The sequence below is a fragment of the Macaca nemestrina genome, chromosome 18 (genome assembly GCF_043159975.1).
Source record: "Macaca nemestrina isolate mMacNem1 chromosome 18, mMacNem.hap1, whole genome shotgun sequence".
NCBI classification, from domain to species: Eukaryota; Metazoa; Chordata; class Mammalia; order Primates; family Cercopithecidae; genus Macaca; species Macaca nemestrina.
The window spans coordinates 28420667-28436360 of NC_092142.1; positions in this window are offsets into that span (position 1 = coordinate 28420667).

Consider the following 15694-nt stretch of genomic DNA (forward strand, 5'->3'; position numbering starts at 1 on the left):
GTCACTTTGCAGGGGTTGGTGAAGCTGCTCCCGTCCACATACCTCTCACAGTCTACTGATGTTTAAGGATGTTCTCGGAGGTTGGGCCTGCTAGAATAAACTGAGTCCAACCCCTCTACACAGTTATGTTCAACTGGGCTCTCTGATACCAGGAGCAAGGTGACAGGGTTTAGGGTGTTGCAAACTTCAATGGTTATGTGGGGATTTTCACATAGCAAGCTTTGGTACTTGGTTAATCTAGCATTTGTTAACCAATGATGTCCTTTGGTAGTCATTAAAGTTATCACAGCATGGGGGGCCTTTATATTCAGGTTTTTCCCAAGGGTTAATTTATCTGCTTCTTGTGCTAACAGGGCCGTTGCTGCTAGGGCCCTTAGACATGGGGGCCAGGCTTTGGAAACCCTGTCTAGTTGTTTTGAGAGATAGGCCACTGGCCTTGGCCAGGGCCCCACAGTCTGGGTTAAAACTCCAACTGCAGGCTGGGCGCAGTGGCTCAAGCCTGTAATCCCAGCACTTTGGGAGGCCAAGATGGGCGGATCACGAGGTCAGGAGATCGAGACCATCGTGGCTAACACGGTGAAACCCCGTCTCTACTAAAAATACAAAAAACTAGCCAGGCGAGGTGGCGGGGGCCTGTAGTTCCAGCTACTCTGGAGGCTGAGGCAGGAGAATGGCGTAAACCCGGGAGACGGAGCTTGCAGTGAGCTGAGATCCAGCCACTGCACTCCAGCCTGGGTGACAGAGCGAGACTCCATCTCAAAAAAAAAAAAAACTCCAACTGCCATTTTTTATCTTTCTGACACATAGGGCATAAAGGATTTTGTCAGGTCAGGTAGCCCCAGGGCTGGGGCCGACATGAGTTTTTCTTTTAATTCATGAAAAGCTTGTTGCTGGTTGTAATAGATGTAGTTTATCCAATTTACATTTTTATTAACTGTTACCCACCAAAATATTGACTCACATCCTGCAGCTATTTGATTTTAGGCTTTAAATTGATCTGGTATTGCCCATGGGACTCCAGTTGTGTCTAAATGGATGTGAGAGTTGAAAGACCCATAAGGGGCTTCTCTCACTTTACGACGTCTTATTTTTCCTCCCTCTGGTTGATGAAATGCCAGGGTGAGAGGGATAGCCAATTGGACTAAAGCACAAGTGCCACTCCATTTATTCGGCAGAGTGCCCAGTAAATGTCCACCACAATACCACCACACATCTGCTTGGGGATGAACGAGGGCTGACTAATTGAAAACCTCTTGAAAATTTTTAAGCTCATTGCATCCCTTCAGGTCTCCAAGGAATGCTAACTGTCCTCCCTGTCATGAGAGACACAAAATGAACTTAAGTGTTGGGAGACGAAGGCTGGATGGCCCTTGGGGGCTGACCCGCAGGGTGCCAGACTTCAGAATATAGCCAAGAGAGCTTGGCACAACTTATTACTCCAGACTGTAGAATCCTGGAAAACAGCTACCATGTAGCCCATGCCTGGTTGACTGGAGGACCTCCTTAGTGGAAAGGGGACAATCTGGGCCTCTGGCCTGCCACGTGCAAAGCATAACAATTGCTTTTGCTTAACTTGCAGATGGAATATTTGATCCGTTCTAACCAGGCATTTGCATCTTGGTGTGCCGTCTTAATTGTCAAAGTTTGTTTTAAGTCTTTAACTTCTATGATCCTCTAGTAAAATGAATGTATGATTTTGGGAAATTATAAAAACCAGTTGAGGCAGTCCATCCTTGCTCTTTAGTGGTCCACAGAATGTTGGACCAACTACAGCATAAAATCTCTACATTGGGGAGCAAGACTCCTGGTTGACACTGGAGTCTTTAGTGAAATTTCCCCAGATTAAATGGTCCTAATTTAATAATGCCCAGTCTGAGGAGAGTCAGGAAGGACAGAGGTACATTTCTGAAGTGGAGAGCTGTCTTTGACTTGGCAAGCCTGCACAGGGTACAACAAGGCAAGCATTAAATGCGATAGTTTGAGGCAAAAATTGACTTGGTTATGTTAATAACCAGATGGTCAGCAATAGAGTGAGGAAAGAAGGAAGAATAATAGAATAGATGAAAGAGTTAAATTTTTCTTAGCTTTAGTTTGGTAGGGTTTTTCTCTGGGATTGTGGCCCAAGACTCTGGAGAGCGTGGTGCTTTGACTTGGGTGTGATGAGTCCATCCTTTTTCTGCTATACAAGGAGCAGTCTTGGTGGTTAGCAGCACAAGGTAGGGTCTTTCCTAGGCTGGCTCGAGTTTATCTTCTTTCTACCCTTTGATAAGAAGGTGATGTTCAGGCTGGTGCTGGTTTACTGGAAATTCTAGGGGAAGTACCTGTGCTAAAAGACTTTTAGTTTTGAGGGAAAGGAAATTGGAAGATAAACCAAGTATATAATTTCTAAGAAATTGACTTTTTGTTTTAAATGTGGGGACATCAACAGTGGACTTTGTAGTCTTTGGTGCCTTCTTACTGAGAAGTTTCCTTTAGCACTGATTTTTATTAGTTTTTAGACCAAAGAAAGCCAAACACCATTTTATATTTAATAATGCTTCTTCTATGATTTTTATACCAGACAAACTAAATTTCACCTTTATATTAGTGTGCTATTAATGTTAAACTTAGTTTTAATAAAACTTTGTTTACATATTTATTCAATTTTTAATGTCAGACCATAAGGTAAGATTTTTATAGACTCTTTTTAACTTTTTATAATCTTTGTTAAAGAGCAGATTAGTGATTTAAGAAAAATCTGCTGTGTCTTTATTTTAATGTCCAGTTCACAGAAAAACTGGATGATACTCCTTTAACTTTAGCTAATGTGTTTACACACAGAATTTTTAAAAATATAATTAACATTTTAAAACTTGTTTAAACCTTCAAAACAAAAAAATTTTTAACCTTTTAATGTAGGTAAAAATTTACGTTCTTAAACCTCCTTAAAATCCTTTTACCAAACGTATATTTTACTTTCTTTATACACCTTGCACATAAACTGTTGTTTTTTTTTTTCCAGTAGTTTTACATTCAGGAGGCCTAGTTACTTTTAAATTATACAACATTTCTTGCATAAACTCTTTTTTTAATAACATTTTTCTCTTTCACGACTTTCACAGACAACTCTCCAACGTGCCTCAACTTTCTGACTTATTACAAACATTTATTTCTTTAAACAACCAGTTAATTTATTTCAGGTCAAAAATTTACCATAGAACACTCTTTTGACATAAATTCTGCTCCCCCCCTTTTTTCCTTTTTTTTTCCCGAAGATGATAACTATTATTTTCCAAAGCGAACTTCTTTTATGTCTGTGGACTAGACTGTCTAGGGCCACAAGATTAGAAGTTACTATAATACATGTTACACTGTTAACTTTTAGCAAACTTTACTTTTGTTGAAAACCTTGTAAGTCTGGTTTTTTAATTATCCTTTGCTATTAATGAGACCTTGTTTTGTCCAAATTAACTTAGAATTGGTGTCAGGCCTCTGAGCCCAAACTAAGCAATGGTATCCCCTGTGACATGCACATATACATCCAAATGGCCTGAAGCAACTGAAGATCCACAAGAGAAGTGAAAATAACCTTAACTGATGACATTCCACCATTGTGATTTGTTTCTGCCCCACCCTAACTGATCAGTATACTTTGTAATCTCCCCCACCCTTAAGAAGGTTCTTTGTAATTCTCCCCACCTGGAAAATGAACTTTGTGAGATCCACCCCCTGCCCACAAAACATTGCTCCTAACTCCACTGTCTATCCCAAAACCTATAAGAGCTAATGATAATCCACCACCCTTTGCTGATTCTCTTTTTGGACTCAGCCTGCCTGCACCCCAGTGAAATAAACAGCCTTGTTGCTCACACAAAGCCTGTTTGGTGGTCTCTTCACTTGGAGGCACATGACAATTGGTAGAGATGGCTATTTTTTTGTCCTTCAGTTACCTGGGAGGAACCATCGATTGTCCTGTCCTGAAGGGAGTTCCTCCTAGGTCTGGTCTGACCTTTGTATGGTAATTAAGATTTAGATCCCCTGTTAGGAAACCTGCTGGGTTAAAGGGAATTTTCAGTGCTTAATGTTAAATCATCCTTTTCGGTTTTTTTGCCCTTAGGATACTTCTGAACTGGTGAGGTATGCTCACAATGAGGTTTCCTCTAAAAGTTATTTTTTTACTTTTTTCTGTTAACAAAGCAGTTGCTGCTACAGATTGAATGCATTTGGGCCATCTGTGGTTTACTGGGTTAAGGATTTTTGATAGGAAGGCCTCAGTGCTTTTGGGATATGCCCTTGTTTACACTGATAACAAAGTTGTATTGGTGTGTTATAGGGTTATGGAGAATACCTTCAATTATCAATTATAGGTTTTAAATTTACCTTGGCTCTTAAAGGAATAGGGTACACTGTTTTTTTTTCTTAACTACTTGTATATCACTTTCTTTCTTTCTCTCTCTGATTTTCTGTCTCTTTTTCTCTTTGACTTTCCTTTTGCCTCTGTCTCTTTCTCTCTCTCTCTGCTGGTCTTTCCTGCCTCTGCCAACAGCTTATGCTGCTGTTCTCTCAACCACTGTGGTGGGGGAAGGGGGGGTCAGTTTCCAAAACCAGCTGTAATGAAGTGTCTATATACAGGAACTGTGCTGGGTGCCCTGGCTTACAGGTAACTTTGTGCCATACCTTTGAAACAAGGGACCTGTTCAGGCTTCCTTCTGATGGCCAACCCATCTCTAATGTGGGCCAGTCTATCTTACACAAAGTTTTAAGTTTTCCTGGTTTCATAGTACTCCGTAGTCTCCCTTAAATCCTTTCTTGAAAATTTTCAACATAGTTCCTAGTTGGGTGGGCTTACTTTGTGCCTCACCCATGCTTCTTTGAGACAGAACACCACACTCACAACACACACACACCACAAAACAAAGACCGGGTAAAAAGGGCACACACACACTTTTACAGTTTACACCAAACCAGAATCAAAACCAAAATCAGAGTATCAAGAAATCCAAGCCAGGTCAAAACCAAAACCAAAGTATTAAGCAATCCAAGTCAAGTCAAAAACAAAAACCAAAGTGCCGGTACAGGCACGTCATGGGTGATCAGGCCACACTTCCACTCAAATGCAGTGGGCAAATTCCAAAGACTAGTCTTACCAAGTTTCAGATGTCCAGACTCCAAGTGCCAGTTCCTTCCCGGTGTTCAGCCACTGCGTTGATCCTCCATGGGGACCTGTCATGCACTACTCTGGCAAGGCGTTCCACCGGGGCAATTGCCTACCCTGGGGCACTCTCAGGATCCTAGTCACTCAAGCTGGCTGGAGTCCCCCACAGCGATGCTCCACAGGGCAGGCCTAAGCCACCTAAGGGGCTGCCTCAACTTTCCGTTAATCACCTCGCTTCCCAGTCAGGGAACCAAGAAATGTAGCAGGACAAGCTGCAGACAAAACCTCTCAGATGCCAAGTTAAAGAAGGAAGGGCTTTGTTCAGCTGGGAGCTTCAGCAAGTCTCATGTCTCCAACAACCGAGCTCCCTGAGTGAGTGATTCCTGTCCCTTTTAAGGGCTCACAACTCTAAGGGGGTTCACATGAGAGGGTCATGATCAATTGAGCAAGCAGGAGGTATGTGACTGGGGGCTGCATGCACCGTTAATTAGATCAGAACAGTACAGGGATTTTCACAGTGCTTTTCTATACAATGTCTGTAATCTATAGATAACATAACCAATTAGGTTGGGGTCAATCTTTAACTACCAGACCCAGGGTGTGGCACCAGGCTGTCTGCTTGTGGATTTCATTTGTGCCTTTTAGTTTTTACTTCTTTCTTTGGAGGCAGAAATTGGGCATAAGACAATGTGATGGGTGGTCTCCTCCCTTAAGGCCTGAACATAAGGAATCTCAGACCATTTCCCATTGTGATGGTAATAGTTGTAAAGTGCTGTTTTGGGGCCATTGGGAACCATTGTCCAGTTGGTATTGAGGCCATGTGGTATTACAGTAAAAGATAAGCCTCTTAGAAGGGACCTCTGAACAGAGCCCAAGAGCACTGAGATTGTGGAATGGAGGAGGTGGGGGTAGAGGAAGAAGAGACTGCCAGTGACAAGAATGGCAGGAGCGGGCATCCCTTTTCTTGTGGAACTTGTCCGGAATAGAGGAGGTAACTGCCGTGTCAGGCATCCCTGAAATGGAAGAGCCAGAGGCCAGAGGAAGACCTTGGCCCAGCGCTGGGTCTTTTGGAAATGGAGAGATGGGCAGTCAAGGGTTCCAGGGAATGGCAACAGTCTCTTTTTACTCACCCTGGTGGAGGCTTTGATGGTGGATGAAGTTGCCAGCAATGGCAGAGTCTAGGAGATTCTCTGGGTCTTTGGCAGGTTTGGGGAAGGGAAGATTGGCCGGGAGAGGGGTGATAGGGTGGGGGGGGGGGGAGAGAGAGAGAGAGGGAGGAGGGGGAGGGTCTATCCCCTTCCCGGGTTTCAGCACCAGAATGTAAGGTCAGCCAAGAGAATGCAAAAATAGACCCAAAGTTAGGCAGGCAAGTTTTTATTAACCTGCCAGCTGCTCCCCTAATAGAGAAGCAGCAGCCCCAAGCTTACAGAATGAGGGGTTTATATTGGGGAGGGGAGTTTGAGGGAGTTCTTTCGTATGGCCACATCCCGGGGTTGTTTGTTGGTTAATTTCGCTACGTATTACCTTGTGATGTTTATTACAGGAGGGTGCAGGTAAAGTTTGTTTATGTTCCCACGAACTCCCCTGTCCGATGTGGGTGGTTTGCAATTGGGGTTTGCTTATTGCAGCAAGGTCTGATAAGTGAAGTCTGCTGGCTTCACTGTGGCACCTAGATAAGGGCTTAGAAATATAAAGAGGCTTGGGGGAAGGGTGGGCAGCACCAAGAAGCTTTCTTGGGCAGTTTGTCCCTAACAAAGGACTGGTTTGGAGTCAGGGAATCCTGGGGAAGAATACTGACCACTCAGGAAACATATAAAAAAATAGACACATATCCTACGACTACATTCATTTCATGAAAATGTATTGGCCCCCTCGTGTGCCAAGCATTATTCTAGATGTTCTGGGTGGTGAAGACATTGTTGAGGCAAGATAAAGTCCCTGCACTAAGTTTACACTAGGCTGGGGGAGAGAGATACCAAGTATGAATTCAGCTGACACAAGTTTGGGGAAGACCTTCTAGGCAGATTGTGTCCAGGACAAAAACACAGAGGCACAATTCTGAGGCTTCTAACATGGGACAGACAGGCTCCTGGAGGAATTTCTTGGAGATAGCGCCAAAGGGCACTGACAGATGAATTCAATTTGGAAGTGTAGCCTATATAGAACAGAATAGCTAGAACAAAGACTCATTAAGATAGAGGCATGGGCTCTATTAGCTGAGCGTGGTGGCAAGTGCCTGTGGTCACAGCTACTTGGGAGGCTGAGGTGGGAGGATCACTTGAGTCCAGGAGATTGAGCTGCAGTGAGCCCAGATCATGCCACTGCACTCCAGGGGACAGAGCAAGACCCTGTCTCAAAAAAGCATTCATAGCTAGTACACCCATGGCCTTCCAGGCCCGTGACAAACCAACCTTCTCAAAGTCAAACCCCCCATCTTTTCCTACAGGAAAACGATCCCACTTAGCTCCAGCTAAACAGATGGAATCTGTTCTCTGAACATGCCCGTTTTTTTCTGGAGACAGGGTCAGTCTTCTGTCAGTCAGGAAAGTGCTGAGATTACAGGCATGAGTCACTGCCTGGCCTGACATGCCTCTACCATTTTTTTTTTTTTTTTTTTTGAGATGGAGTCTTGCTCTGCCGCCCAGGCTGGAGTGCAGTGGCATGATCTCGGCTCACTGCAACCTCTGCCTCCTGGGTTCAAGTGATTCTCCTGCCTCAGCCTCCCGAGTAGCTGAGACTACAGGTGCCTGCAATCACACACAGCTAATTTTTGTGTTTTTAGTAGAAATGGGGTTTCACCATGTTGGCCAGGCTGATCTTGATCTCTTGACCTCGTGATTCACCCATCTCAGCCTCCCAAAGTGCTGAGATTACAAGTGTGAGCCACCGTGCCCAGCTAATTGTTGTAGAGATGGGTTTTCGCCATGTTGGCCAGACCGCTCTTAAACTTCTGGGGCTCAACTAATCTGCTCCCATTGGGTTCCCAAAGTGCTGGGATTACAGGCGTGAGCCACTGCACCTGGCAACCTACATTTTTTTTTTTTTTTCAGACGGAGTCTCGCTTTGTCACCCAGGCTGGAGTGCAGTGGCACGATCTCGGCTCACTGCAAGCTCCGCCTCCCAAGTTCACGCCATTCTCCTGCCTCAGTCTCCGAGTAGCTGGGACTACAGGCGCACACCACCACGCCCGGCTAATTTTTTTTTTTTTGTATTTTTGGTAGAGATGGGTTTTCACGGTGTTAGCCAGGATGGTCTCGATCTCCTGACCTCATGATCCACCCGCCTCAGCCTCCCAAAGTGCTGGGATTACAGGCATGAGCCACCGGGCCCGGCGTACAACCTACATTTTTAAAAGACACTCAGCCAGGCACAGTGGTTCACACCTGTAATCCCAGCACTTTGGGAGGCTGAGATGGGAGGATCACTCAAGGTCAGGAGTTTGAGACCAGCCTGGGCTCCTGAGACAGCTTCCAAAAATAAGAACCCACAACAACAAAAGAAAGACCAGCCTGGGTGACATAGTGAGACCCTTTCTCTAAAAAAAAATTTTTTTTTAATTAGCCAGGTGTAGTGGTGCATGCTTGTAGTCCCAGCTATGCAGGACCGAGGTGGGAGGATAGCTTGAGCCCAGAAATTCAAGGTCACAGTGAGCTAAAATCACACCTCTGCATTCCAGCCTGGGTGGCACGGAGACCCTGCCTCTAAGTAATAATAATGACAATAAAAGATAACCTAGTGACTCTGCATCAGGGAGGCCTCATTTGAAAAACTAGCCGAGTATTCGCTTCTTTGGGTCATACACATCTTTGCATGTCCTATTCCTAGAGACACACATACACAAACATTCCAAAGAGTTCTAGGGGTCTTGGAGCTCAGATCAACACCTACCCTTTTTTTTTATTATTATTTTTTGAGATGGAGTTTTACTTTTTTCTTTTTTTTTTTTTTTTTGAGACACAGTCTTGCTCTGTGGTCCAGGCTGGAGTGCAGTGGTGCAATCTCGGCTCGCTGAAACCTCTGCCTTCCGGGTTCATGCCATTCTCCTGCCTCAGCCTCCCAAGGAGCTGGGACTACAGGTACCTGCCACCTTGCCCAGCTAATTTTTTTGTATTTTTAATAGAGACGGGGTTTCACCATGTTAGCCAGGATGGTCTCAATCTCCTGACCTCATGATCTGCCTGCCTCGGCCTCCCAAAGTGCTGGGATTACAGGGGTGAGCCACCACACCTGGTCCAAGATGGAGTTTCACTCTGGTCACCAAGGCTGGAGTGCAGTGGCACAATCTTGGCTCACTGCAACCTCTACCTCCCTGGTTCAAGCAATTCTCATGCCTCAGTCTCCTGAGTAGCTGGGATTACAGGTACCCGCCACCACGCCTGGCTAACTTTTGTATTTTTAGTAGAGACAGGATTTCACCATGTTGGCTAGGCTGGTCTTGAACTCCTGACCTCAGGTGATCCACCTGCCTTGGCTTCCCAAAGTGCTGGGATTACAGGTGTGAGCGACTGTGCCCGGTGTCCTACCCTTAAATGGCCTAGACAGAAGAGGGATGGGCATGTGGCCATGGCCTTTACTTCTCACTCTGGCTGGCCACTTGGATGTGGCTTATTCTGTTGATGCAGACAAGCATATCCCCAATGCACAGTGAAGCCTAGGAAAGCCCCTTCCTGGCTTCAATTGCCTCTGGGGCTGACCTTCAAACACCTGGGGTAGCAGAGAGAAAAGGAGGCCCTACCGCTGGAGGAAATATCTGTGCCAAGAAACAAGGAGCTGGCTGGGCACGGCGGCTCACACCTGTAATCCCAGCACTTTGGGAGGCTGAGGCTCAGGGCGGATCACCTGAGGTCGGGAGTTTGAGACCAGCCTGACTAACATGGAGAAATCCCACCTCTACTAAAAAATTGCCCAGACCAGCTCGGTTGGGGAGACCTTAGCCCAGCAGCGCTAGAGGAATTAAAGATGCATACACAGAAATATAGAGGTGAGAAGTGGGAAATCAGGGGTCTCACAGCCTTCAGAGCTGAGAGCCCCAAACAGAGATTTATCCACATATTTATTAACAACAAACCAGTCATTAGCATTGTTTCTATAGATATTAAATTAACTAAAAGTACCCCTATGGGAAACGAAGGGACGGCTGAATTAAAGGAATAGGTTGGGCTAGTTAACTGCAGCAGGAACATGGCCTTAAGGCACAGACTGCTCATGCTATTGTTTGTGGTATAAGAATGCCTTTAAGGCCGGGCGCGGTGGCTCACGCCTGTAATCCCAGCACTTTGGGAGGCCGAGGCGGGTGGATCACAAGGTCAGGAGATCGAGACCACGGTGAAACCCCGTCTCTACTAAAAATACAAAAAATTAGCCGGGCGCAGTTGTGGGCGCCTGTAGTCCCAGCTACTCGGGAGGCTGAGGCAGGAGAATGGCGTGAACCCGGGAGGCGGAGCTTGCAGTGAGCCGAGATCGCGCCACTGCACTCCAGCCTGGGCGACAGAGCGAGACTCCGTCTCAAAAAAAAAAAAAAAAAAAAAGAATGCCTTTAAGCGGTCTTCTGCCCTGGGCGGGCCAGGTATTCCTTGCCCTCACTCCGGTACCCACAACCTTCAGCACAGGCGTTAGGGCTGTTATGAACATGTTACAGTGCTGCAGAGATTCTGTTTATGGCCAGTCTTGGGGCCAGTTCACGGCCAGATTTTGGGGAGCTTGTTCTCAACATGTCCCCCTTCTCTGATTTGCAAACGATAAAAGCAAGGGCAGCTTTGTCACGGTGAGCTACTTCTAGCAGGAGTTGGGATCCACATCTGCAGACTATACAAAGACAAACAACATAGATTAAAAGCACAGTCATCATTGAAATCACAGAGCTTTCAAATGTTTTTATCCATTTTATTTATTTATTTATTTATTTTTTTTTTTTGAGACGGAGTCTCGCTCTGTCACCCAGGCTGGAGTGCGGTGGCCGGATCTCAGCTCACTGCAAGCTCCGCCTCCCAGGTTCACGCCATTCTCCTGCCTCAGCCTCCCGAGTAGCTGGGACTATAGGCGCCCGCCACCTCGCCCGGCTAGTTTTTTGTATTTTTTAGTAGAGACGGGGTTTCACCGTGTTAGCCAGGATGGTCTCGATTTCCTGACCTCGTGATCCGCCTGTCTCGGCCTCCCAAAGTGCTGGGATTACAGGCATGAGCCACCGCGCCCGGCCGTTTTTATCCATTTTAATGGGTTACTAGCTGCTAATTTGTCTGCAGCTCCTTTAAGCATTCCAGTTCCTGGCATTAATGTCAGGTGTGCCTGGGATGTTTTAAATATTTGTTCTTTTAATTTTGCTATATCCAAAAACAAGTTTGTAGAGTATCCTTCTAGACACTTTTTTATTCTTTTCCAAATTTTGATCTTATTAAGAGCATTTAATAGCTTCCACAAATCCTTATGTTTAGCTCCTAGAGCAGGCCATATCATTTGAGGTTGAGGTGCCACTATACCACCATGGTTCCAGATAATAGGAACTTTTGCCGTACTTCTTATCATTTCTACCATCTGACAGTTTTGTTCAGATCATCTGAACATAGTGTGACCGTGGTACACAGACTGAGAGGTGCAATTTAAGCTAATCATCCCCTTAGGGGACTAATTAATAATGATTCCATAGGAATCATTGTGCAGCACCTCTGCCTGTTCTGCAAAGCAATCTTCCTAAACAAGTACGTTCATTTTTTCTAACTGGGTCCAATCCTGTTTACAAATAGGTTTTTGAGGGCAGTATGCCTCAATTATAGGAGCAGATTTATTATGGTAAATACTGAGATCAGAAAGCGTGTATAACTGTGTCATAGAGTGATTGCATCCAGGCATTATTACCAGCCCTTATTGAAGGAATACTCATGGCAGTGGTGATAACCACTATCATAGCTACCATTAAATATTCCACATAGAGAAAAATGTAGCTAGAGCTAGGCTAGTATAGCCTGGGGCATTATCTGTTTTAATAGAAGCTGGAATGCCCATCACTGCAAAACACTGCAAAAGATGACATTTAACACAGGCAGAAGACTCTCCTGTTTGGCTTGTAGCCCACACAAAGTGAGAAAAGGTGGCCGGGCGCGGTGGCTCAAGCCTGTAATCCCAGCACTTTGGGAGGCCGAGACGGGCGGATCACGAGGTCAGGAGATCGAGACCATCCTGGTTAACATGGTGAAACCCCGTCTCTACTAAAAAAAAAATACAAAAAACTAGCCGGGCGAGGTGGCGGACGCCTGTAGTCCCAGCTACTCGGGAGGCTGAGGCAGGAGAATGGCGTGAACCCGGGAGGCGGAGCTTGCAGTGAGCTGAGATCCGGCCACTGCACTCCAGCCTGGGTGACAGCGCGAGACTCCGTCTCAAAAAAAGAAAAAAAAAAAAAAAAACAAAGTGAGAAAAGGTGCCCACACATACATGTACATAAGCTAGTCTCCCAAACGAGGGAACATGTGTGACATCCATTTGCCAAATAGAATTAGGTTCCAGTCCTGGAGGATTAACTACTTCTGTAAAAGATGAGGAATGTACCATTTGGCAAGTTGGGCATTGCTGGATAATAGCTTCAGCTTCTTTCCAGGTAATGCCGTATCTGCGTTTGAGACCAGAGGCATTAACATGGGTTAAATTGTGAAAGTGTCTAGCATTAGATATTGCATTAACAACTAGGTGATCAGCCTTTTGATTCCCTTTAGTCAAAGGTCCTGGAAGAGGTGTATGAGCTCTAATGTGAGTGATGTAAAAAGGGTGCATTCTACTCCTAACTGCTGTTTGCAATTGGGTAAATAAAGTCATCAGTTGTTCATCTGTATGAAATCATAACTGAGCATTTTCAATTAACTGTGTGGAGTGAGTCACGTATGAAGAATCAGAAATCACATTAATAGGTATATCAAAAGCAGTCAATACCTCAATTACAGTTACAAGCTCTGCTTTTTGAGCTGAAGTATAGGACATCTGGAAAAACTTTTTTTTTTTTTTTTTTTTGAGACGGAGTCTCGCTCTGTCGCCCAGGCTGGAGTGCAGTGGCCGGATCTCAGCTCACTGCAAGCTCCGCCTCCCGGGTTCACGCCATTCTCCTGCCTCAGGCTCCCGAGTAGCTGGGGCTACAGGTGCCCGCCACCTCGCCCGGCTAGTTTTTTGTATTTTTTAGTAGAGACGGGGTTTCACCATGTTAGCCAGGATGGTCTCGATCTCCTGACCTCGTGATCCACCAGTCTCGGCCTCCCAAAGTGCTGGGATTACAGGCTTGAGCCACCGCGTCCGGCCTAGAAAAACTTTTTGAGCCAAAATAAGAAGCTTTACCATTACTAGACCCATCTGTAAAACAATGAAAATGCTTAGCAGGCTGCAGGTTGTTTACTGCAGGAATTGTAAATGCAAACTGTTCACAGTCTTGCTCAGCTAAAAGGAGAGTAAAGAAACAAAATCTATGACTATTTACCCAATTTTTTGGAATTATAGCAGGAGAAGGCAATCCTGGCTGTAATGCTCCCATAGGTTGTGTAACTGAATTGATGGTTCTTAAGTCAGTTAACATTCTCCATTTACCTGATTTTTTCTTAATTACAAAAACTGGAGAATTCCAAGGAGAAAATGTTGGAGCTATGTGCCCATTTTCTAATTGTTCAGCAACTAATTTATCTAAAGCCTCCAGTTTTTCTTTACTTAGTGGCCATTGTTCTATCCAAATTGGCTTATCTGTTAACCATTTTAAAGGTATAGGTTCTGGAGGCTTAACAATGGCCGCCATCAAAAACTATTTCCTAATCTTTGGCGGGAACTTTGTTTTTCCGCTTGAATTGGTTCTTTCAAACCTCGCAAATTTTTTTCTAGTCCTATACCAGGGACGTACTCCATTTCATGCATTGTATGTTGACTTTGAGGGCTATATAATTGCCCTGGAATTAGAACTTGTGCTCCCGATTGTTATAATAAATGTCTGCCCCATAAATTTATAGGTACAGAAGTTATAATTGGTTGAATAGTCCCAGGTTGTCTATCGGGCCCTTCACAATGCAAAATATAACTACTTTGATATACTTCAGCGGCTTTACCAACTCCAACTATGTTAAATTGAGCAGGTTGAATTGGCCATGTGGACGGCCAGTGCTGTAGAGAAATGATTGAAATGTCTATTCCTGTATCTACCAAACTTTTAAATTTCTTTCCTTGAATAGTTATTTCACAGGTAGGACGTTTATCAATAATTTGATTCACCCAATAAGCTGCTTTGCCTTGTTTATTTGTGCTTCCAAATCCTCCTGTTCATTTAATTTCACTTTTCCCGATTCCCACATACGGCACAATCAGGAGCTGTGCTGTGCACTCTCCTGGCTCTGCTTTCCAGGGAACAGAAGTAGATGTAACAATTTGAATTTCCCCATTGTAATCTGAACCAACGACTCCTGTATGTATTTGTACCCCTTTTAAATTTACACTAGACCTTCCTAAAAGTAATCCTATTGTCCCTGCTGGCAAGGGTCCACAGACTCCTGTTGGGACCTTTTGCAGGGGTTCCCCAGGAAGAAGCTCACAGCTTTTGTGCAGCATAAATCTACTGCGGCACTACTGGCTGTGGTAGGGGACAGACATTGTACAGGGGTGAGGGAATGGCCTGAGCTGGAAATGCCCCGGTTTAGAATGGGGCCCGGGACGGGTCCCTCACGGCGTTTCCCGAAATCGGGTTCCCTTCTTTATCAAACTTAGAGTGATGCTGACTAGCCCAGTGTTTTCCTTTTTTACATTTTGGTCATATTTCAGGCTCAACAGTTTTCTTTTTTCGCCTATCTGGCAGCCTGACTCGCTGATTTTTTCTACATTCTTTTTTAGTATGACCATGCTTCCCACAGTTAAAACAAGCTCCTGGGCCGGGCGCGGTGGCTCACGCCTGTAATCCCAGCACTTTGGGAGGCCGAGGCGGGCGGATCACAAGGTCAGGAGATCGAGACCACGGTGAAACCCCGTCTCTACTAAAAATACAAAAAAAATTAGCCGGGCGCGGTGGCGGGCGCCTGTAGTCCCAGCTACTCAGGAGGCTGAGGCAGGAGAATGGCGTAAACCCAGGAGGCGGAGCTTGCAGTGAGCCGAGATCGCGCCACTGCACTCCAGCCTGGGCGACAAAGCGAGACTCCGTCTCAAAAAAAAAAAAAAAAAAAAAAAAAACAAGCTCCTGGAAATGGAGTATTTCCTTTATCCACTCTCAGTCCTGCCATAACCTGTGCCAACAAAGTAGCTTTATGCAGATTACCTCCGATACCATCACAGGCCTTGATATAATCAACTAAATGTGCTTTCCTGAATTTAAAAGGAAAAGGCTCAAATGTAGCTATAATATTTCCCTGTTGACCTGGGGGGTGTTCTAACAGGGAATTGCCAAGCCTCCAAATCACCCTCTAGTCTAGCTTGCTGAATTCCTGCCTGAATAGAACTAAGAGCGGTCGCTTGAGGCACTGCTTGAACAGTCACTGGGGCGACTACTTTTCGCCCAGTGTACTCCAGAAAAGAAAGATCTGGAGGGTCATTTTCTTCAAAATAATAAGGAGGGGGCAC